At 37.5% G+C, this 22,313-nt stretch overlaps 1 long non-coding RNA gene and 1 pseudogene across 1 annotated transcript; both read left to right on the plus strand.

Moving 5' to 3' along the window:
• The first annotated feature begins 4,638 nt into the window (after positions 1 to 4,638).
• On the plus strand, positions 4,639 to 7,134 carry LOC128920544 (tRNA (adenine(58)-N(1))-methyltransferase catalytic subunit TRMT61A-like; annotated as a pseudogene).
• A 3,553-nt stretch (positions 7,135 to 10,687) lies between these two features.
• On the plus strand, positions 10,688 to 12,550 carry LOC128920546 (uncharacterized). Its single transcript, XR_008470625.1, has 3 exons — positions 10,688 to 10,855; positions 10,916 to 11,267; positions 11,339 to 12,550. It is a non-coding gene; the product is annotated as an uncharacterized LOC128920546 (long non-coding RNA).
• The last annotated feature ends 9,763 nt before the right edge of the window (positions 12,551 to 22,313 follow it).

Genomic DNA, 22,313 nt, shown 5'->3' on the forward strand with positions numbered 1-22,313 from the left:
GCACTAAAACCAATGAGAGAGAGCGAGCAAGATAATCACACCGACATGCCGTAAAAGAGGAGAAATGGTAACTTTTTTCCTGCTGCTAGAACAAAAGAGACCAAAATAATAATACAAGCTTTCTTTACCGGTGACCAATATTCCATAAGACAAGTAACTCTACCCGTCTGGGATGTTTATGCACATTTTGCCCTTTGTTGCATATGTGTGTATGCTGTGTATCAGCTGATATGTAATTTATTTGAAAAAAATCGGTTGAATTAATAAATCAAATTTTCCTTTCGTTTACAGCTTTTCTATAATGTTCTGACCTTTTAAGGAATCTACAATCATTATTAGCTCCGGGATGATCAAAATAAATATGGATGCCATTATGCACATTTTTTCTGTCAAAATGGGGTTTCTCGCTATTTTTTTCCTCCAATATTTCTTTATTTATTGAATCTGCTTTTTTTAAAGCCTAACAATAAGTATTAAAGTCTTAAATCTATTTTACAACTAAGTAAGCTCAAGATTGTGGTTGAGCTGTTTTGGTAGAACGTTGCTCTTTAGTAGGCAGGTAGATATCTTCTTTTTAAACGTGTTTGAAAATTGATATTTTCGTTACGCATGTACCATGGTGAACCCGTTATTGTTCTAAGCATTTTAGATTGGAATTTCTGAATTATATCAATGTTGGATGCACAGGTCGTACCCCACAGTTGAATACCATATATCCAAATCGGTTTTATGATTGCATTGTATAACAGGACTTTGTTGTATAGGCAAAGTTTAGAATTTTTGTTTAGAAGCCAATTTAAATTTTCTACTCTTAACTTCATGCAAGTTACTTTACTCGCTATATGTTTCCGCCACGTAAGCCTTCGACCCAGGTGAATCCCAAGATAAGTTACTTCACTTGGGGTACTAGTACGTTGTTTATTTTAACTGTCCGACATATTTATGGCCTTAGAGAAAATGTAACATGCTTGCATTTTTCCTCATTAAGATTTATACGCCAGTTGGCTAGCCATTCTTCGACACAAGTTAAGTGCTCCTCTAATACTCTTGATGCTCTAATGGGGCATTTTTTACGGCCTAATAGGGCTATGTCATCCGCAAAAGTGGATGTCAATACGTTATTAGCTATTGGAATGTCTGCTGTGCATATTATGTACAGAGAAGGGCCTAATACACTGCCCTGAGGTACACCAGCCCTTATTGCTCGTTCTTCTGATATGAAATCTGCTACTTTAACTGTAAATTTCCTATTTCTTAAATATGACTCCAATGTTTTATGCAATTCGGAAGGTAAAACGTTTTTGATTTTCCATAAAAGGCCTTCGAACGCCTGAGCTACATCGAGAAAAATAGTTGAACAGTGCTCTCTGTGCTCGAATGCTTTCCTGATTTCGTTTGTAATTCTATTCACTTGCTCTACTGTGCCATGTTTAGCACGAAACCCGAATTGGTGTGCTGCTATTATATTATTTTCGTGGAGGAAAGAAGACATTTTTGATAGTAAAACTTTTTCGAATATTTTGGAAAGACAGGGTAAGAGACTTATTGGTTGTAGGAAGACGGTTGTGTTAAGTCTTTTCCAGGTTTATATATCATGATCAGGGATGGGCACCATCACAATCAAACGAGCATCACAAAATGAGATTGTGTTAGTGCGCTTATTGTGGTACCAAGCGAATCAGCAAACAAAAATATTCAGTATGCTTGCAGAGGTTGAGCCAGTAGGTCTATGTCGCACGTTTGCTCACTACGAATATATGCACGTGCTAATGAATGTAAAAATTAATAATAATTTATATATAATATAAATTATAGTAAAATTGTGTAATGTAATAATTTAAAAAAGTTATAATGAAATTTTTTTTTTTAAATATATAACTTTGTCCGCATCGCTCAGTCAACTGCTGATTGCAGACTGATGTGCTGAACACATAGAAGACGACAAACGACGAGCAACATCTGTCAAATAATCTGCCACTAACATGTGAAATGTAAAATTATTCAAAGTTCTCACAAGTATGACGTTATTTTGCCAGCAGAAACGTAAAATAACTTTGATATATCATTTATAATAACAATCGATTATTTAAAACAAATAAATCGCCAATTTTTACATTTTTCCGTAAATAATTTCACTTTAAACTAAATATGTAAATTTTATTGAAGTGAAAGATTTTAGTACGGCAACAATGAAAATGCTGTTTGATATGTCGCTGCCGTCTTCAAAATGTTCAAGACGCTGGCTTCAAAGTGACATTTGTGATCAGCCGTCGCTACGTCGTGTCGTGTCGTCGTCTTTGTGTTCAGCATCTGATTTTATCATCGTTTATTTATCGTATTGTCTCATCGTAGGTGTTCGTTTTACGCTCTTCGCTTGTGCATGTTAGTGACAATCGGTGTGTGTACGTATACGATCATTTCCGCTCTTTTAGCACCTGCTAAGACTTTGCCCATGCCTGATCATGATGATCTGTGACTTTTTCCACGGAATTGGATAGTACCGAAACCAAAATTGCATTAAAGAGCATAGAGAGCACTTATATAGCAATATTTCGCAACTCAATTAACATTTTTGGAGTAATATCATCGTATCCTGAAGACTTTTTCAGATTTAGCTCTTTTAGAATCTTGGTAATTTCATAAGTAGACGTCCTAATAGACACGCTTGACTCGTTTGCGATATTGGACAAAGTTGGCAACGTAAAATTGCTTTTTGGGCCATTGGGTTGAAATACCTTTTTTAGGTGATTTGCAAAGCAATTTGGCTTTTCCTCATTACTACGCGCCCAATTAACATTCGACTGTCTTATAGGCATGTTGGAATCTACTGGTGGCTTAAAAGACTTTTGGGCTTTCCAAAGGGAGTTTTTCTTGTTGAATTTGGACACAGGTGTTTTGTATAATTTTCAGTATTGTATTCTTCATCGCGTTTAAGTGCTTTTTTAAACTTACGTACAGCCGATTTCAGTTGACACAGAGTTGAAGGGGAACGACTTAACTGCCATTCACGTCTCGCTTGCCTTTTCTCATTTACAAGCATTTCTATTTCATTATTAGTGATGTTTCTAAAAACCATAATGTTTCTTCTAGTTGTTGCCAAGACAGCTGTATTAGTTATTACATTATTGAATTACATTATGCTTTCATCAATTTCCCATCCGGTTTTTTGTTTTTAAATCGGTATTAATGTGGCTACTGATATATTTTCTATATTTCAACCACTTAGTTTTAAAAGATGTTAGACATAGTTTTGGCTCAACTATCATGGGCTCTTCGCATAACTTTATAAGTACAGGAGAATAATCAGAACATATGTATGTCAATACATGTATCTACTGTTATAAGCGATCTATCTATATTTTTGACTACAGCAAAATCTATTAAGTCTGGGATTTTGTTTCTTTCACTGGGCCAGTATGTCGGCTTACCAGGAGATATTATATCAAGGTTATTGTGCTTATTTCATCCTTTCGGATTAATAAGACGTAAGCACCAGCACATGTGTTTTGCATTGTAATCTCCACCTGCTAGAAATCTTGGACCTAGCGTTCCAAAAAAGTCTTTACATTCACAGTCTGTAATTTTAAAACGAGATGGACGTCAGATTGAGGTCAGAACCTCGATTTTTCAACGATATTGTTGTAGCTTGTAACTGCGCTGTAGCATGCGGTTGTAAAGCATAGTGGTTTAGCCGATTTCTAACCAATACTGCTGTACCACCGTGCGCCTTTCCATCTGGATGATTTGTAAAATGAAGTCTATATCCCGGTATAAAGAAATTGTTTTTATTTGTTAAATGAGTTTCTGGCAGCAGCATAACATCTATGCTTTTTTCAGTCAGAAATCGTATTAACTCCAGTTTGTGTTGGTTTACACCGTTGGCATTCCTATATGGATATAAATATTTAGAATACTCATTTTTTAGATAATAAGGTTTGTAACATTTGGTTTTGAGATTTGATCAAATCTTGGATCTTGTTTTGCGCTTCGAGGACTCATCTTTCTCACCGTTGGATTGTTTATTTGTGAAAGCAGATTTTTCAGGCTCAACAAAGCTGAAGTAGGCGTTCAGAGAATGCCTACGATCTTGCTGTTGAGTCTGCCCAGCGCTCATGTTTGCTTTTTATTTGTTCACTTTTATATGTTGTTTGTTATTTATTGTTATTTTAAACTGATTTGTTTTGGGCAAATTTTATGTTTTGATTTTAATTTTCGGTTACACAATTTATTTGTTGATTAATTTTTTTTTGTTTTGCTTTTATTATTATTTGTTTATAAAAGATTTCACGGAGCGCATTAAACACGTCCGTACTCTTTGAAAGCTCATATACAAACGCTATTACCACCCAGCAAGTCATGGGTACTGAAACTCCAATACATTCAAGACATTTTAATAACATCACTACATACACACATATGCAACAAAGGGCGAAATGTGCATAAACATTTACCTCAACGTACAGCACCCTGAATGATAGAAAGAAACAACCAAAGTTCTCGTGTTTAAATAAGTTTTGTTTTGAGCTATATTATGGCTGCTTGTGAAGTATTATTTTGCGTGTTTTATTCAAATCAGTGATCTGCAGCCTAATTAAAGATTAAATTATTGAAGCACGCATTTTAAAAACGTAAAATAAAAGTTTTCTAAAGCCAAAATATGGAACTGAAGAGGGTGATACAGTAATACTTCATTGCATTGTCAATTCGAAGCACGCAACAATGGTCAACATCAAGGGCGAAACAATTGAATACGTAAATAATTGTTGAATATAATAATATTATCTTGCCTTAAATTCTAAAATTTTCCATACAGATATTTCAAACCTCATACGACGCGTTAAAGGTACGCAACCTAATTGGTGTCACCAATGGTAGCAGCGTAGAACTTACGAATCGATGGAATATGTGCTGCAAGCCAATCCAGAACTATGGATGCAAACCCTGCTACATCCAACACAAATCATTTACACACCAGATATTATATGATAGTCTTTCAACTTGAAATTCGTCCTGGTTCAGTTATATGTAGTTGAATCGGAACTAGTTCAGGTGCAATGCCACATTTTTTATATGCAATTAAACCATTTGGCCATCTACATACACTTGACATCCACGAAGTGCGAGTGCAACAAGCACGTGAAGAATTGGAACGACATGGGTTAGGTGTATTTGCAACCGTTTATCATCGCTACGTGTGTCAACTGGGTTTTGCCAATGAGCTAGAGGGCAAAGCAGTTGAAGTATTTTTGAACCTACCGGCACCTCAGTTGGCCGTGCCATTAGCAGCTAAAACACAGAAATTAAAGGGTAAATTTAACGTTCTTGTATCGCTTTACAAGGACATGGATTCGCCGAAATTAGTTCAATGGAAATACTAGAGCAAGAACACGGATGTTAAGACTAGAACGTTGCCCGTGCTAGATTTAGAATTCCTGAAGTATGAGGTAATTATTATCATCATTTATGGTGTGGAAATTAAATATTTACTTTATATTTTATAGAAACCCTCCTCATAGAAATTGGATGAATTTAGTAATAGTGAAATAAATGAAAGAACAGATCCTACAAAAACCAAAAAAGGCCTCACATAATGTGCGCAGCTTTCACTTCCAGGTTACACGTAGGGATGGCAAAAAATTTTTTTAATCGATTAAATAATCAAATGATTAATTGCAAGATATAAAAAAATAATTGCAATTAATGTAAAAAAATCGATTAATTCCAATGTTTTCAAATAATACTAAATTGCATAAAGACCACCACCAGTTTCAGCGCCGAATCTTGTATTATAATGCTCTATCACAGAGTCCCAGACATATCCAAAAGAGAAAATGGCCTACATTTGAAGTTAAGTAGCACAATGACATTAAATTTTTCAAAATATGCACAGCAATCTTAAAGTAAAATAATTGCCTCTTGCTTGAAATACTATGTTTTGCAACTTTGCGTAAAAACAAAACTAATAAAATATTGGAGACTATATTCTTATTTCAGACATTCAAATTGTGTTGGTATATACACAAAAACAAAAACGGAAATAAAATTAAAATATCGTATTAAAAATTCATTTGTCTTAGTGTAAATGAAAATATATTTATTGAAGTCAAGAAAATTTATTCTCTGTTCAACCAAGTTTGAAGAAAAAGCAATTTCGATAAACGTTTTGTTGTCAAACGATTGCGTTTTTTGGTCGCAGTTGCACCCGATTTTGAGAAAAGCCGCTCAGCTATTACTGAGGTACCAAGTAGATGATAATATTTTTTTGAAAGTCCGTATGGTTTTCATATCTTCCCAAGCATCAATAGTGTTTCGAAGCTGAAGGGCTTTCATTAATTGGTTTGCTGCTGCAACTCGGCATTTCAATCATGGTGTCAGTGTCATCATCACTTATGGGAACATTGTCGTTACTCCTAGATTTCAGAGTCTAATTTGTACACATACATTTATATATAACTAGAAGAAATTTAAAATGTAATACCGATTGCTCCAACTTACCACAATTTGCAGGCTACTGTTGCATGCTTTAATTTTAAATACTGCAACATATTTGATGTGTTATTAGAAAATTTTAAATTTTTGCAGCAAAGTTGACATTTAACGTAGTTATTGCTATTTTATTAAAAAAATGTCCACACTTCGCTTTTAACTGGCGCTATTGCTCTTCAAACAACTGAACGTAAAATGCCTTTGACTTAACTGTAAATGCAGTGTTGCCAGACATTCATTTGTTGATATTAAACTACGTTGACATATTAGAATTTAACTATGTTTACACCGTTTCCAGTCATTAATGACTGATGCGACCCTTGTTCGCTAACTTAGATGAACATAAAATGTATTAAATTTCAAAATGCTGTTTGCGATTATTTTGCAATTACTCGAGTAATAGTCGAGTAATTAGAAAAGGTGTTTCGATGCAATTAAATCGTAAATTGAATGAAAATAATCGATTAATTTAATCAAATGATTAATCGTTGCCATCCCTAGTTACACGGGGTAGCCTTCGTCCGATAGCAAAAATTGTTCAACTATTCAATACGTTTTACATATGTATGTATATAGTGCAGTACGATAACACATTTATAAAGCAAATATAATAATAAACACCTAAATGGCATGATATTTTAAATATAATTAATGATTTTGTTATTAAATTCTCATTTGGGATTTTGGTAGAACTAACCGAAAATAGCGGGTATAGTTTCAGGGCTTTTCTGGGTCGCAGTACTGAAAGTGCACAGGGAGTTTTGGTTCGCAGTTTTGGGTATTTCATCCGTAATAGTACCAAGATCATTCACAGAATTGTGCAAGAGTGGGTTAGTTCGTAAACCCAGTAATTTTGTGCAACGCTGCTGCATTCTTGCCGGCTGTGGTTGCTACTGCACAATCAGCTGATTCTACTGCCTTGCCATTGCGATTGTGCTGCGAAGAATTTTTTCGCATTTACGAACGCCAGAGAAATGTAATTTTTAATTAACGTAATTATTGATAACCAGGAAACTCAGAGTGAGAATATTTTATTGAATTACAATAAAAAAAGGATTAGACAAGTGAAGAGAAGAAATCTTTTACTAAAAAGTTATTTGAAAAAGAAAAGGCGGTCCGTACCAAAAGTGAGCAATTACCTGAATATAATAAAAAACTATTCAGAGGATGTATTTCAATCGCATTTTCGGATGGCGCGACCAACTTTTATGGTAAGCTTAACTTTTAGTTGTTGAATTTAATATGTATGTAATGTGCTATTTTGTGTTTTAGATATTGCGAAACTCTATCCAACCATATTGGACCAGATCATTGCACGGCCGGTTGGGGCATTCCCTTGAAATGTGCCTTTATGTAACGCTGTGGAAATTGGGTAACAGCAACGTCACGTTTCGCGAGCTTAGTGACCGGTTTGGTGTTGCGAAGGGAACCACGCATAAAATATTTTTTAATGTTATTAAAATGATTTCTTCATTAAAAAAATCAAATAATATGGCCTTCTGCTGTTAAACAAAGGCAAGTAATGGAACATTTCGAAAGGAGCCGATGCAATCCTTTTCCATATGTTGTGGGATGTGTAGATGGGACGCATTTCAACATCTCGCTTCCAAAAAATGATGCGATTAGTTACTACAACCGAAAAGGAAATCATACAATTATTTTGCAGGTTTGTGTATTTAAGCTTCAGTTTTATCAACACAAAATTTCTGCTAACTCTTATGTTTAGGCCATATGTGACAGTAAATTTCGCTTTCTGGATGTATTTATTGGATGTCCAGGCAGTTGCCATGATGCTCATGTATGGAAAACTAGCCCTATTTATAAAGGAATTATTTCCGGTGAAGTGGAACTTGCTGAAAATGCAGTCATTTTAGGAGATTCTGCCTATCCTTTATCAAAATTCCTGCTCACACCTTACAGAGATAATGGGCATTAAAGATCGGAAGAAAGAAACTTTAATTACTGCTTAAGCTCAACTCGTGTTTTTATCGAGCAGTCGTATGGGATTTTGAAACAAAAGTTTAAAATACTGAATTATATAAACTTGAGGTCAGTCAAAAAAGCATCAATGGTAATATTTGCCTGTACAATATTGCACAACTTTATTATAAATAGAGGAAACCCTTCGGAATATCTTGTTGGATTACCAGAAAATAATAACGTCATAAATGCAGAAAATCACCTTAATACTTCACTGGCACCTCAAGAAAATGATTTAGATGGAATTGCTAAAAGGCGCAATTTGACAACGTTGTTTTGTTCTTAAATAAATATAAGTAAAATACTTATGAGAGGAATCCATTGTGCTTTATTTGCGTACTAATTAACAACTTAAAATTATTCACTAGTAAAAATAAAAAAAAAAAACTCTAATTACTCTGTTTTACAGCCATATTCATATTTAAGACTAAATACTATCATCTTATCTGTCTAAAAACTTTTGAAGCATATTCTCTAAGGCTAGCCATGGTTTGTATTCTCTCGCGCTCTATTTGCATCTTTTCCCGTTCAAGCTCTATAATCTGATCGTGCCTTTCCTTTTCATTTTTAGCTTCTTCCTTAAGGAATTCCAGAGACTCATTGGCACTGGTTGCCCTACGCCTTTTCTGCCGAGATTGGTCGATGTTGTGTTGTTCGAGATTCCTGGAGAGTCATTCGAAACCCCAATATCTTCCACCACATTGGAAGCATCCCTTGTACTTGGCAGTGACAAAGACGAATGCAAATTCTCAGGAGGCGTACTAATGGAATGTCTGATTCCATACACATCGTCAAATTCTTCAAAAAACTCCCAAGCACTTGCAGCACGCCCTGTTAAGCTATTTCGCTTTTTAATTATTTTATATGTGCAGAAGAGATTCACAAATTTACGGGAAATCTGATCCCGTGATAAATTAAATTCTGGAACTTTTTCTTTAATTATTTCAAGAAATCTCCCCCACAGGAATGATTTTTTTTCCTTCCTTCCTGGAACTCTGACTCCATGTCCAACCTTGTTCGTATTAAAATGTTTATATAATTTGCTGGAAAATCGTGGTATCTAAATGTAAATAAGGCCTATTATTATTATATAATCATATTAATAACTAAAGACATATCTAGAATTAGAAATCATTTTACTCACTCTTCCATTTCGCCTTTGGTTTTACGCAGTTTCAAAAAAATTACTGCAATGCCTGCGACAATTTGCCGAAGTGCTGCCAACTGCATACATTAAAAAACTTTTGACGAAGAGCAGTATTGCCGCAGTTTTTTTTGACGAACGCGTTGCCTCTGCAAATTTGCAGTGCAACCAAGTTACTGCGTTTACGAACTAACTCAGTTATATATAAATTGTTAAATTATGAATGTAATGTGCAAGAAAGGGATGAACGATCACACGTAAACAATAGTTTCGGGTACTTTTGTCAATTCGCCCTTAAGAATGGCATAGAAACTATCATTGAAACTGCTAGTACCGCTCCCTGGCATTTCACCGAAGAATTCGCCGGTACCTGTCTTGCAGGGCAACTACTTGTTTTTGGAAAAAACCTAAATATTGTGAATGAAAAAAATCAATGAACTGGCGATGCCTCTAGTTTAATATACAAGCTATTGTAATGAAATTGGTACCAGAACAAACTAGAATTGACAATCGAAATCCATAACTTGCCAGATGTATATAGAGATCGATATTCATCGTTGCCAGAATGTTCGTGTGGCGATGTATCGCTTACAACCGACTATATACGGGCTGCCGGACTGGCAGCAAAACACAGTTCTGATAGGAGAGTTTTCGAGTGAGGACAATTCTAAGGAGAGAGTTGTCGAGTAAAGTGTAAACGGGTTATAAGTTAGAGTTGTAAAGTATAATATTAAGTTATAAAGTATTAAGTTATAAGGAATTAAAAATTAAGATTACTGTATAGCCATTAAAGTGTGACTTTTATTTTGGAAATCCGTTACACTATGATAGCTTATGACAAGCCAACATAATTATGTTGACTAAGTTTTCCATACAAAATAAGCTAATAATAATAACATTTGTCCGGACATTCCAGATGCATGCACTCAAATCATAATCCTTAAAACGTTTGCAGGCGTCGTCATCAAAAGGTTTCTCCTAAGAGGCTTTCGTCGATTTTTCATTGATACTTCGTTTTGAAGTGGTGGGTCCCAAACCCTACGCACAACCGCAGAAATTGGCTCGCCTTCTTACTTTATCTCGCCCTGTTTGTTGGCAACCCAGAGGATACTTGGTCTTAAAAACGGAAGACGTGAGCTGCTTGAACCATGTGGAGAAGAATCGTTTCTGGCTAATCCCAAGTGAATGACAATCAAAAATTTTCCTCACTTATGTGAATTTCTACACACGATCCCACCCTCCGAGGTTTTGTTAGAATATAAGTTGATATAAAGCTAACTTTTATCTATTTTTTACTCTTTTTAGATATTTGCAACATTCGGAAGAAAAACTTATGCTTAAGCTGGATACCACCTTAAACAGTACTTTTAATAGTGACACAACGATAGTACAACAATAGCGACTCCAGGCAGAGTGCTCATAGAAACAGATTAGATAAAGTATTACTCCCACATAGGAAAGTAGCTATACTTGGTATGGGTGCGGGGAATCCAACCAGCAGTTCTTCAACACATACATCGGCAATCGCTCATCAATCGTACAATACAAATTTGAACTAGAATTCATCGTATGATGGAAGAAGCACTCGTAGTCCTTTGTGTCAGAAAGTAATAAAAATCGTGCACCTAGAAGTATAACACAAAATATACAACAACAGGTATTATTGAAATGAATTTAATTGCAAAACTAAAACAATATAATAATTTTGACATTCTTATTATTTAACAGGGTTGATGTTGATATTTCCCATGCTTATAATAGGCGTGTTTTATTTGACCACCACAAGCTAATAGCTAAATCATGGACAAATAAAACACATTTATCTTATTTCACATCTTCGCTTAAAAATGATTGTGTTGGCAATGCGAGCCCGAACTCTCACCTGATATGTATGTAATTTATTTGAAAAAAATCGGTTGAATTAAGAAATCAAATTTTCCTTTCGTTTACCACTTTTCTATAATGTTCTGACGTTTTAAGGAATCTACAATTATTATTTGCTCCGGGATGGACAAAATAAATATGGATAAACTTTTTATTTGCCATTTTGCACATCGATAGAATTTAAAATTTTGGTTTGTTTACATTTTAATCTGTCAAAATGCGGTTTCTCGCTATTGACAGCTATTTTTTTTTTTGGAAAAACCTAAATATTGTGAATGTAAAAGAGCGATGAACTGGCAATGCTCTAGTTCAAGATAATTGTTGACTAAGTCTTCCATACAAAATAAGTTAATAGCTTAATTTGCTGGTCAAATAAAACACGCCTAATATTGGTGGATAATCACCAAATAGTGTAACATGTATATGCCTTCAACCAGCAAGTAATCACTACTCAGGCAACAAACACCGGCAGCAGCAGCAACAATTAATACATATTCAAATTCAGAATAAAAGTCAAAATCGCACAACGCAACCGGCAAATAACAAGGTTTATTCTAGGAATAGAGATATTTTAATGATTTCTAAGCAACTCTAAATATTTGTCTGCCATCGAATGATGTACATCATATTACATCGGACTTTTGGAGTATGATGCCCTTGGATCTACAATTACACAAATTTTACAATGGATAGTATAAATTTTTAACATTCGCAATAACACTAAATTTATTAATTTAAATGTAAAATACTGTTAAATTAGCATCTTATTTACAAATGAATGTACGAATATTTGTAACAATCGTAATAGTAGTAAAATTTAATTTGTATTGTATAACAACACAAAAAATTAATAGTTACATGTTTTGAGAAATTGTAAATTATAAAAATTAAATAATTTATACTTTATATGTAAAATATGTAAATTTTATCAATGTATAAATGATAGTCACAAAAATGTTTGTAAAAATTAAAGTTTACTTTGTACTGAAATGCTAATATTTAAAAATCAATCTATAATAATTAATAATAATGTAAAATGCCATTCTAATTCATAAATGTAAATACCTTCTTCTTCTTAACTGGCGTAGAAACCGCTTACGCGGTTATAGCCGAGTCCACAACAGTGCGCCACGCATCTCTCCTTTTGGCGGTTTGGCGCCAATTGGTAATACCAAGTGAAGACAGGTCCTTCTACACCTGGTCCTTCCACCGGAGTGGAGGTCTCCCTCTTCCTCGGCTTTCACCAGCGGGTACTGCATCGAAAACTTTCAGAGCTGGGGCACTTTCATCCATTCGAACAACATGACCCAGCCAGCGTAGCCGCTGTCTTTTTATTCGCTGGACTATGTCTATGTCGTCGAACAACACATACAGCTCATCATTCCATCTTCTGCGGTATTCGCCGTTGCCAATGTTTAAGGGACCGTAAATCTTCCGCAAAACCTTTCTCTCGAAAACTCCTAGTGCCGTCTCATCGGATGTTGACACCGTCCACGCTTCTGCACCATAAAGTAGGACGGGAATGATGAGGGACTTGTAGAGTTTAGTTTTTGTTCGTCGAGAGAGGACTTTACTTTTCAATTGCCTACTCAGTCCATAGTAGCACCTGTTGGCAAGAGTGATTCTGCGTTGGATTTCAAGGCTGACATTATTATCGGTGTTAATGTTGGTTCCTAGGTATACGAAATTATCTACAACTTCAAAGTTATGACTGTCAACAGTGACGTGGGAGCCAAGACGCGAATGCGCTGTCTGTTTGTTTGATGACAGGAGATATTTCGTCTTGTCCTCGTTCACCACCAGACCCATTCGCTTCGCTTCCTTATCCAGGCGGGAAAAAGCAGAACTAACGGCGCGGGTGTTGTTTCCAATGATATCGATATCATCGGCGTACGCCAGTAGCTGTACACTCTTGTAGAAGATTGTACCTTCTCTATTTAGCTCTGCAGCTCTTATAATTTTCTCCAGTATCAAGTTAAATGTAAATACCTAATACAATTAAATAAATAAATATAAAAATATATAAACTTATTTTTATATATCAAAACGAAATAAAAGGTAACCAGTAGCATATTTCACTGCCTTAATTCTTTAAGGATTTTTATTATTATTAATTTTTTTTTGTAAAAAAAATTTACTTGGTACGCGTTAATTATAGAAATAACAAAAAGTCCTTGATTTTTCAAAGATACTTTTCCGCTTATCCCATCCTCGTCGCCAATTAAATCATTCGTTAATTTTCTTAGAGTAGACCTTACTTTATTGAATCAAAGAATATGACTGAGTAAGTTTACAAAAGTTCTTAATCTTAAATACGAAATCAATAGTAAAAACAGAAAGCAAAATACAATTAAAATTCTATAGAATTCTTATCAGCAAAATTAATAAGTGCAATGCCTCTTAAGAATTTCGATCGTAAAGCAAAACGGAAATGCACTTAAAATTCTTTAGAATTTTGGTTACAAATATTGTCAATGCAATTTCGACTATTTTATAAACAAATGAAATTCGATATAATTCTTAATATGAAAATGAAAGAGTTCGATGCCTCTTATGAAAAGTACGTTGCCCACAATTAAGTGGAAAACAATAAAACAACTTAGTTTATTTTAATTTATGTATTAATGACGTAAGTATGTAAACTAAATAAAAGTGTTAAGTGTACATGTATGTAAACATATATACATGTATGTATATTAATGTTTTGTGTCATGGTGAAGTGGATATCATAACTCCTAACATCGACTCGGACAACTATCTTGCAGCAGCTAAGATACGCACCCACCTCTGTGCAGCAAAGCGCACACGTCAACAAACCCAAGGAATGTTCGACATAGCGAAAAACAAACCTACATCCGAACGATTCTCTACTCGACCTGCACTCTTGCTCTGTGAGAGCACTCATCAGCAAGGAATGCAAACGATGTATCGATGTTTTTGAAACATCGATGTTTTCGTCAAAAAGCATCGATGTTAGCCATCGATGTCTCGAATCTAAAAACATCGATGCATCGATGTTACTTTCAACTATGTTTTATATAAACATTTTACTTCACACCTTCACACTATTTCGGGTATTAACCCGAAACCCTCTATTTGGATACGCTTTATTACAATGGAATTAGATTTTTGTAAAATACGGAGAATTCGTTAAGGGAATGTGCGCTTGGACCTAATTTTGGCGTAGGCTACTGCATTTGATCAGAGATTCAAATTACTTCATTTTAAAGATGCTATTGCTAAAGGAAATACTTTTTTTTTTGTTTCATAGATATACAACGGAATCTTCGGATGAGTGTGAAACAGAATACTCGTTTGATGTTTGGAACCGGAATAAACATTTGGTTCACCAAAAGGTGAAATGTAAGCTGTCAAATTTATCTACAATTAAAGGGACGGAAGGTTGGTTGGAAAGTGTATCTCGGCTGTTACCCCTACCAATCAGAAGCTAATAGAGTTTGGGTTGACATGAATACTGTGTTTGCGGAGTTGTATAAATGTATGTGATTGGCGTTGCAACCGTTTAGCCGGTTATAGCCGAATCGACGATAGTGCGCCACCTCTCTCTCTCCTTCGCAGTTCGGCGCCAGTTGGAGATCCCAAGTGTAACCAGGTCGCTTTCCACCTGGTCCCTCCAACGGAGTGGAGGCCTTCCCCTTCCTCGGCTTCCTCCGGCGGGTACTGCATCGAACACTTTCAGGGCTGGAGTGTTTTCGTCCATTCGGACAACATGACCTAGCCAGCGTAGCCGCTGTCTTTTTATACGCTGACCTATGTCAATGTCGTCGTAAACTCGTACAGCTCATCGTTCCATCGTCTGCGGTATTCGCCGTTGCCAATGTTCTGAGGACCATAAATCTTTTCCTCTCGAAAACTCTTAGTGCCGTCTCATCCGATGTTTGACATCGTCCAAGCTTCTGCACCGTAAAGCAGGACGGGAATGATAAGCGACTTGTAGAGCTTGAGAGGAGGACTTTACTGTTCAATTGCCTACTCAGTCCAAAGTAGCACCTGTTGGCAAGAGTTATTCTGCGCTGGATTTCGAGGCTGACATTGTTCGTGTTGTTGATGCTGGTTCCCAGGTATACGAAATTATCTACGAAATTATCTACGAAATTATCTACGAAGTTATGACTGTCAACAGTGACGTGGGAGCCAAGACGCGAATGCGCCTACTGTTTGCTTGATGACAGGAGATATTTCGTCTTGTCCTCATTCACCTCCAGACCCATTCGCTTCGCCTCCTTATCCATGCGGTAAAAAGCAGAACAAACGGCGCGGTTGTTGCTTCCGATGATATCAATATAAGAGTTGTATAAATAGGCTTATTAATATTTACACATTGTAGCCTGTTTTCGAAAATCGAAAAGAAATGACAGTAAAAAAATTTTCCATATCGTTGTTTTGAAATTCTGTTATTTATTGATAAAAACTGTAACAGACATATAATGCTAAGTTAAATAAAATGTATCAACTTAAGGCGTACTACATTTCATTTATTTATGCTTCTGCTTCTGTATCCCTTAGCTTTTCACACTAAATTTAAAATAACTTAAAAAAGTTCAAAAATACATCGATGTTTCGATGTATCCATGTTTTAATGGCCGATGTTTTTGATTTGGATTTTAAAGAAACATCGATACATCGAACCATGGATGTTTCATTTTACGATGTTTGCATCCCTACTCCCACGTCACTATTGACAGTTGTAGATAAATTCGTATACCTAGGCACCAGCATTAAGACCAATAATAATGTCAGCCTTGAAATCCAACGCGGAATCACTCTTGCCAACAGTTGCTACTATGGACTGAGTAGGCATTTGAAATGCAAAGTTCTTTCTTTACGAACAAAAGCCAAACTCTACAATTCCATCATCATTCCCGTCCTACTTTATGGTACAGAAGCGTGGGCGATGTCAAACATCGGATGAGACGGCACTAAGAGTTTTCGAGAGTAATGTTTTGCGGAAGATTTAAGGTCTTTTAAACATTGGCAACGGCGAATACCGCAGACGATGGAATGATGAGCTGTATGTGATATTCGACAACATAGACACACTTCATTGAAAAAAAATTCAGCGGCTACGCTGGCTAGCTTATGTTGTCCGAATGAACGTGAGCGCTTCAGCTCTGAAAATGTGCGATGCAGTAACCGCTGGTGAAAGCCGAGGCAGAGGGAGACTTCCACTCCGCACAAATTTTCGTTCAATTATCCGGGGAATCAATTAACAGATACTCTCTTAATTGAACAATTTGTTCAATTAAAAGAACCCCATTTGAATCAAGATTTGAAAGTTTTTTGTTTTATTAAATAGTACAATATTAAAATATTATCAAAAATTATGAAATCGATATAATTAAAATTTCAAGAATGTAAAACATTAAGCGGGTTTATCTCAAAACTCGAATTTTGAAGTCACTGGTCACGATTTCTTGAAAAGTTATGAATCGATTTTGTTGAAAAATTTCCACACATCTTTATTACAACTATTCTTTTGAATCAGAATATGGCGAAATTTTTGCCACAAAAGTTAATTTTTTAGTTCAAAATCTATCCAAAATTCAAATTTATTTTTTCCTTCGTTCATTAACAATAAATATTTACGCCGACACAAGAACCAGATCTTAATGTAATTGAACATTTGTGGAGTGTTCTCGAGCAAAAAATGAGAAAACATCACGTACGCAACATACAAGACCTAAAAATGGCACACGGAATAGACTCGGATTTTCGGATCCTGGCTGGTGTCATATCCCGACGTGTTCCGCCTGCGCACCATCCGTGAGTGGAGTGAATCATTCGTTACCCCATGATGCATGCGTCTGCCCCCCCAACATTCAACACCTGTACATCACTCCCAGGATCACCACTGGCCCACCGAGACAAACAAAGCTTCTACAATTCAACTGCAATGGACTCCAGAGTAAGATCGAGGAGATAGTTGATGAGTCGGGAAGGCGTATTGATAGCTGCGATATCGGCAGTTAGGCGATGTCGAGCTCGAAATATTTAATATACACATCCCCCCAGTTACATGTTGCCAAAAAGGATATCACCAAAAAACTGCGCACCATTTACCTTCAGCAGCGGAGAGTTTCCAGATGTCATCCAAAAGGCCAAATCGAAATCCATGCTGACACACCTTGGCTCGGCGGGAGTAAACTACCACAACATGCTCCTTAATCGGTCTATGGCCATTCTAAATATACCCGACTCGTGGAAAACCGGAAGAGGGTCCGACTACTGAAACCAGCCAACCAAGGGGAGTCCTATCGCCCGTTAAATCTCCTTTCCCAAGTAGGGAAGACACTTGAGGCCTTATTACTCCCGACCTTCACTCACCACCTGAGCCTAGCACAGCACCAACACGGATGCACGGTACCACCACAGCACTTAGCGTCATAAACGCCCATATAACTCAGTGTCTAAATCAAAAACCTCCCTGCAAGAGGACGGTCCTGGACTTGTCAAAAGCTTTTGTCAATCACACAACGCTACTAGAAGAAATCAAACAACCTACGCTCCCTCCAGGGCTGAAAAGGTGGCATTAATGTCATTAAAATTCCGAAGGTCAATACCCTCAAAATCTAGGGTGTTACACTGGGTAGCCTGTACTCCTTCAGTCTCCACACGACCGCGATTGTAACCAGGGTACAGAACCGCAATAAAATCCCCAAGCCGCTAGCCGGCAGCACCTGGGTTAAAGAAAAAGTAACATTGTTGGCAACTTATCAGGCAATAGGCCGGCCGGTCCTAAACTCCTAGATGCAGTAGGACGCAGATGGGAAAGCTTCAGGCTTGTGAAAACACCGCTCTCCGGACAACTACAGGTTGCCTCTTGATGTCCCCGGTCGAGCTACCTGTCAAGGAGCCTAATGAAATGCTCTCCAAACAATGCTCTCGCAGAAATCAGCAGTCACCTACTGTAAGTCGAGCCGCCTCGCAGAGCCCTCAAGAATACCTTCCTGAAATCTGCCAACGATCAACAAGATTATACCGACAGGATTTCGGATGCGACAAACTATAGACAAACACTGAATGCCATTCACAGTGGGGCCATTAACACCTTCATCGACTCCCTCCCCGTGAATGGCGTACTTGGAGAAACAACACCCCTCATCGCAGGCACAGAGCTCGAGTTGCCTCGCGAAACTAGAGCGACATTGGGCAACTTCTTTCTGGATCCTGTAGCTGACTAAACTCCTACTTATCCAGACTATACTCAAAATCAAAGCAAAAAGACTATCTCACGAAATACTTAATTAAAACTTAATTTAATTCTCAGCAGCATTCATGTATTTTTAAGTTTATGTAGTCACTCGAAATAAGTGTGACGTAGTTTTACTTGATATTTTGTTTTTTTTTTGTAAATATTATGCTTAATAAAAATTAATTGTGAAAGTTTGTATTTATAATTGAAAATAATGTATCTTTAATTGTGCATTTAAATTTTATTAAATAAACTATATACAAAAAATATAACATATTTTCTGTTTAATAAATGGACACACAAAATACGCTGTGAGACAATGTAGGTCATAATATAAAAGAATTTCACATAAAGTTAATCGCATGTCAAATGATCGCATAGGGATGGAGCTGGCAGAACAGATAGATGATTCGACATTCTGCACAATGAATGACGAAGCTCCCACCAGAATTATGAGCATCTGCAGCAGCTCGCCAGCCATCACCATTGCTAGCGGTGGTCTAATAAACAGCATAACATGGCGACCAATGCTAACTCTTGCATCAGACCACCTGCCCATAATTATCTCGATTGAAAAACCTCCTTTCTCTCTGTGGACAACCGCACCTAAGTTAACTTTAATAAAGCTAACTGGGACGGCTTCACGGAATTCACCGAGAATGCCTTCGCCGCTCTTCCCATTCCTACGGACGTAATCATTGGCGAACGTCAATTCCGCAAGGTGATCACCAATGCTACTGCTCGTTTCATACCAGCCGGAAGAATTGCTAACATGCGCCCTAATTTCCCGGCTGAAGCGGCAGTTTTAGCAAATGAGCGTGACTCCTTACGCCAGGTCGATCCCTGTGATCACCGCATAAGAGATCTCAATTTGGAGATTGGACAACTGGTAAATAGCTATAAGCGGACGAAATGGGTAGAGCACTTGAAGTCCTGTATTCTTTCCACTGGCGTGAGCAAGCTCTGGTCAACAGTCAAATCCCTGTCAAACCCGAGGAGACATGACGACCGAGTTGAAATTCAATTCAACGGCGCGCCACTTGTTTTCACCAGTGGGGAGGTTCAGGAGGTCATCAGGAAGACCAAGTCCTCCAAAGCCATTGGCCCTGACGGAATCAATTATTTAATGTTAAAACACCTAGGTTCAACGGGAGTAGAATTTCTCGACAAGGTACTTAATCTGTCGCTAACCACTCTTAAAATACCCGATATGTGGAAAATCGGAAGAGTGGTTCCACCACTGAAACCTGGGAAACCCGGCAACCAAGGGGAGTCCTATCGCCCGATAACTCTCCTTTCCCCAGCAGTAAAGACACTTGAGGCCTTACTGCTCCCGACACTCATATACCACCTGAACCTAGCTAAACATCAACATGGTTTTCGTAAAGTGCATAGTACCACCACAGCACTTAGCGTCATAAACGCCCAGATAGTTCATGGTCTAAATCAGAAACCACCCTGTAAGAGAACCGTCCTAGTAGCGTTGGACCTGTCAAAAGCTTTTGACACGGTCAACCTAACAACGCTTAGCGTCATAAACGCCCAGATAGTTCATGGTCTAAATCAGAAACCACCCTGTAAGAGAACCGTCCTAGTAGCGTTGGACCTGTCAAAAGCTTTTGACACGGTCAACCTAACAACGCTTCTAGAAGACGTCGAACAAACAACACTAACAAAACTACCTGAGCGGTCGACAATCATCGGTATTATTTTAAGGTAAAACATCGAAACTTAGGAAAATTAAACAAGGGGTTCCACAGGGCGGTGTCCTCTCACCGTTACTGTTTAATTTCTATATCTCCAAACTTCCTCAACCAATAGAGGGAATTTCCGTTACCTCCTACGTAGATGATTGTACGATAATGACGTCGGGCACTGAAATCGATGACATGTGTTCGAAAGGGAATAGCTACCTCCCCGAACTTTCTCGCTTCTTCTCTGCGAGGAGCCTGGCACTCGTACCCACTAAATCCACGGCGACCCTTTTTACCCATTGGACGAAGGAGTACAGACTAAGTCTTAACATTCATGTCGATTGCATACCAACTCCGACAGTTAATAATCCCAAAATTTTGGGAGTCACATTTGACAGTCTGCACTCCTTCACCCCACACACGACTGCGATAGTCACTAAAGTACAGAGCCGCAACAAAATCCTCAAGTCGCTAGCCGGTAGCACTTGGGGAAAAAACAAAGAATCGTTGCTGGCCACTTACAAGGCTATCGGCCGGCCGGTCCTAAATTACGCAGCACCGGTATGGTCGCCTGGGTGCAGTGACACGCAGCCGAGGAAGCTACAGACGGGACAGAACACTGCACTCCGTACAGCAACAGGATGTCTCTTGATGTCACCAATGACACACCTTCATAGTGAGGCCATTATGCTGCCTATTAAGGAGCATAATGAACTGCTTACCAAGCAGTTTCTACATGGGTGTTTTTGTAGAAATCACCTACAACACGTCGACGAACTAAACCCTTATACCGACCAGACTGCGGACGCAAACAGTTTTTGACACGCTCTAAACGCCATTCACAGTGGAACTATTAACACCTTCATTGACTCCCTTCCAGTGAATGGCGTCCTTGGAACCAAACCACCACCTATAGCAGACGAAGAGCTCGAGTTGCCACGTGAAACCAGAGTGACCCTTGCACAACTTCGATCTGGATATTGTAGCAGGTTAAACTCCTACTTATCCAGACTGAACCCCGACATGCAAAATACATGTCCCGCATGCAACGAGTCCCCGCATGACTCTAACCACCTCTTTGTATGCCCAATGAACCCGACTCATCTAACACCCCTTTCCCTTTGGTCCAACCCTGTCGAAACAGCACGTGTCCTGGGCCTACCGTTAGATGATTTCGACGACAACTAGACTTATGCTCTTCTTTTCAGGCAGGGATAGATAACCGCTACAACAACAACAACAACAACGAGGTGACTACTGAACCAATTTTAGTAAAGAGACGGTGACCACACAAAAAAATACCACTTCCTGTGACTAAGGATATGATGAAGCAAACAAACGACTTCAGATGGCTCTGCTAACCACATAGTGTAGTGTGTCTTTCCAAAACAATAGAAAAATTAGGGCAGAAAGACATAAACAGCATTTGCACCAAAATCAATGAGATTCTCACCGATGAGTTGTGAAAGAGAAGAAGTGGTAACCTTTTTCCTGATGCTAGAACAAGAGTGACCACCAAAATAATACGGTTTTTTTACTGGTAACCATTTGAACATAAGATAAGTAATCCGTCTTGCAGGGTTTTTACATGACAAAATTTTTCATAAAATGGCTGTTTGCTTCTACAATGGAAATTATTATTCTTGAATAAATTGTCAATTCATTTTTCCTCTTTTAGCATGTTATTATAACGGGTGATTTTTTTGAGGTTAGGATTTTCATGCATTAGTATTTGACAGATCACGTGGGATTTCAGACATGGTGTCAAAGAGAAAGATGCTCAGTATGCTTTGACATTTCATCATGAATAGACTTACTAACGAGCAACGCTTGCAAATCATTGAATTTTATTACCAAAATCAGTGTTCGGTTCGAAATGTGTTTATCGACAAATTTTGTTCAGCGATGAGGC

Source organism: Zeugodacus cucurbitae, chromosome 2, assembly GCF_028554725.1.
Source record: "Zeugodacus cucurbitae isolate PBARC_wt_2022May chromosome 2, idZeuCucr1.2, whole genome shotgun sequence".
In the NCBI taxonomy this organism is placed as follows: Eukaryota; Metazoa; Arthropoda; class Insecta; order Diptera; family Tephritidae; genus Zeugodacus; species Zeugodacus cucurbitae.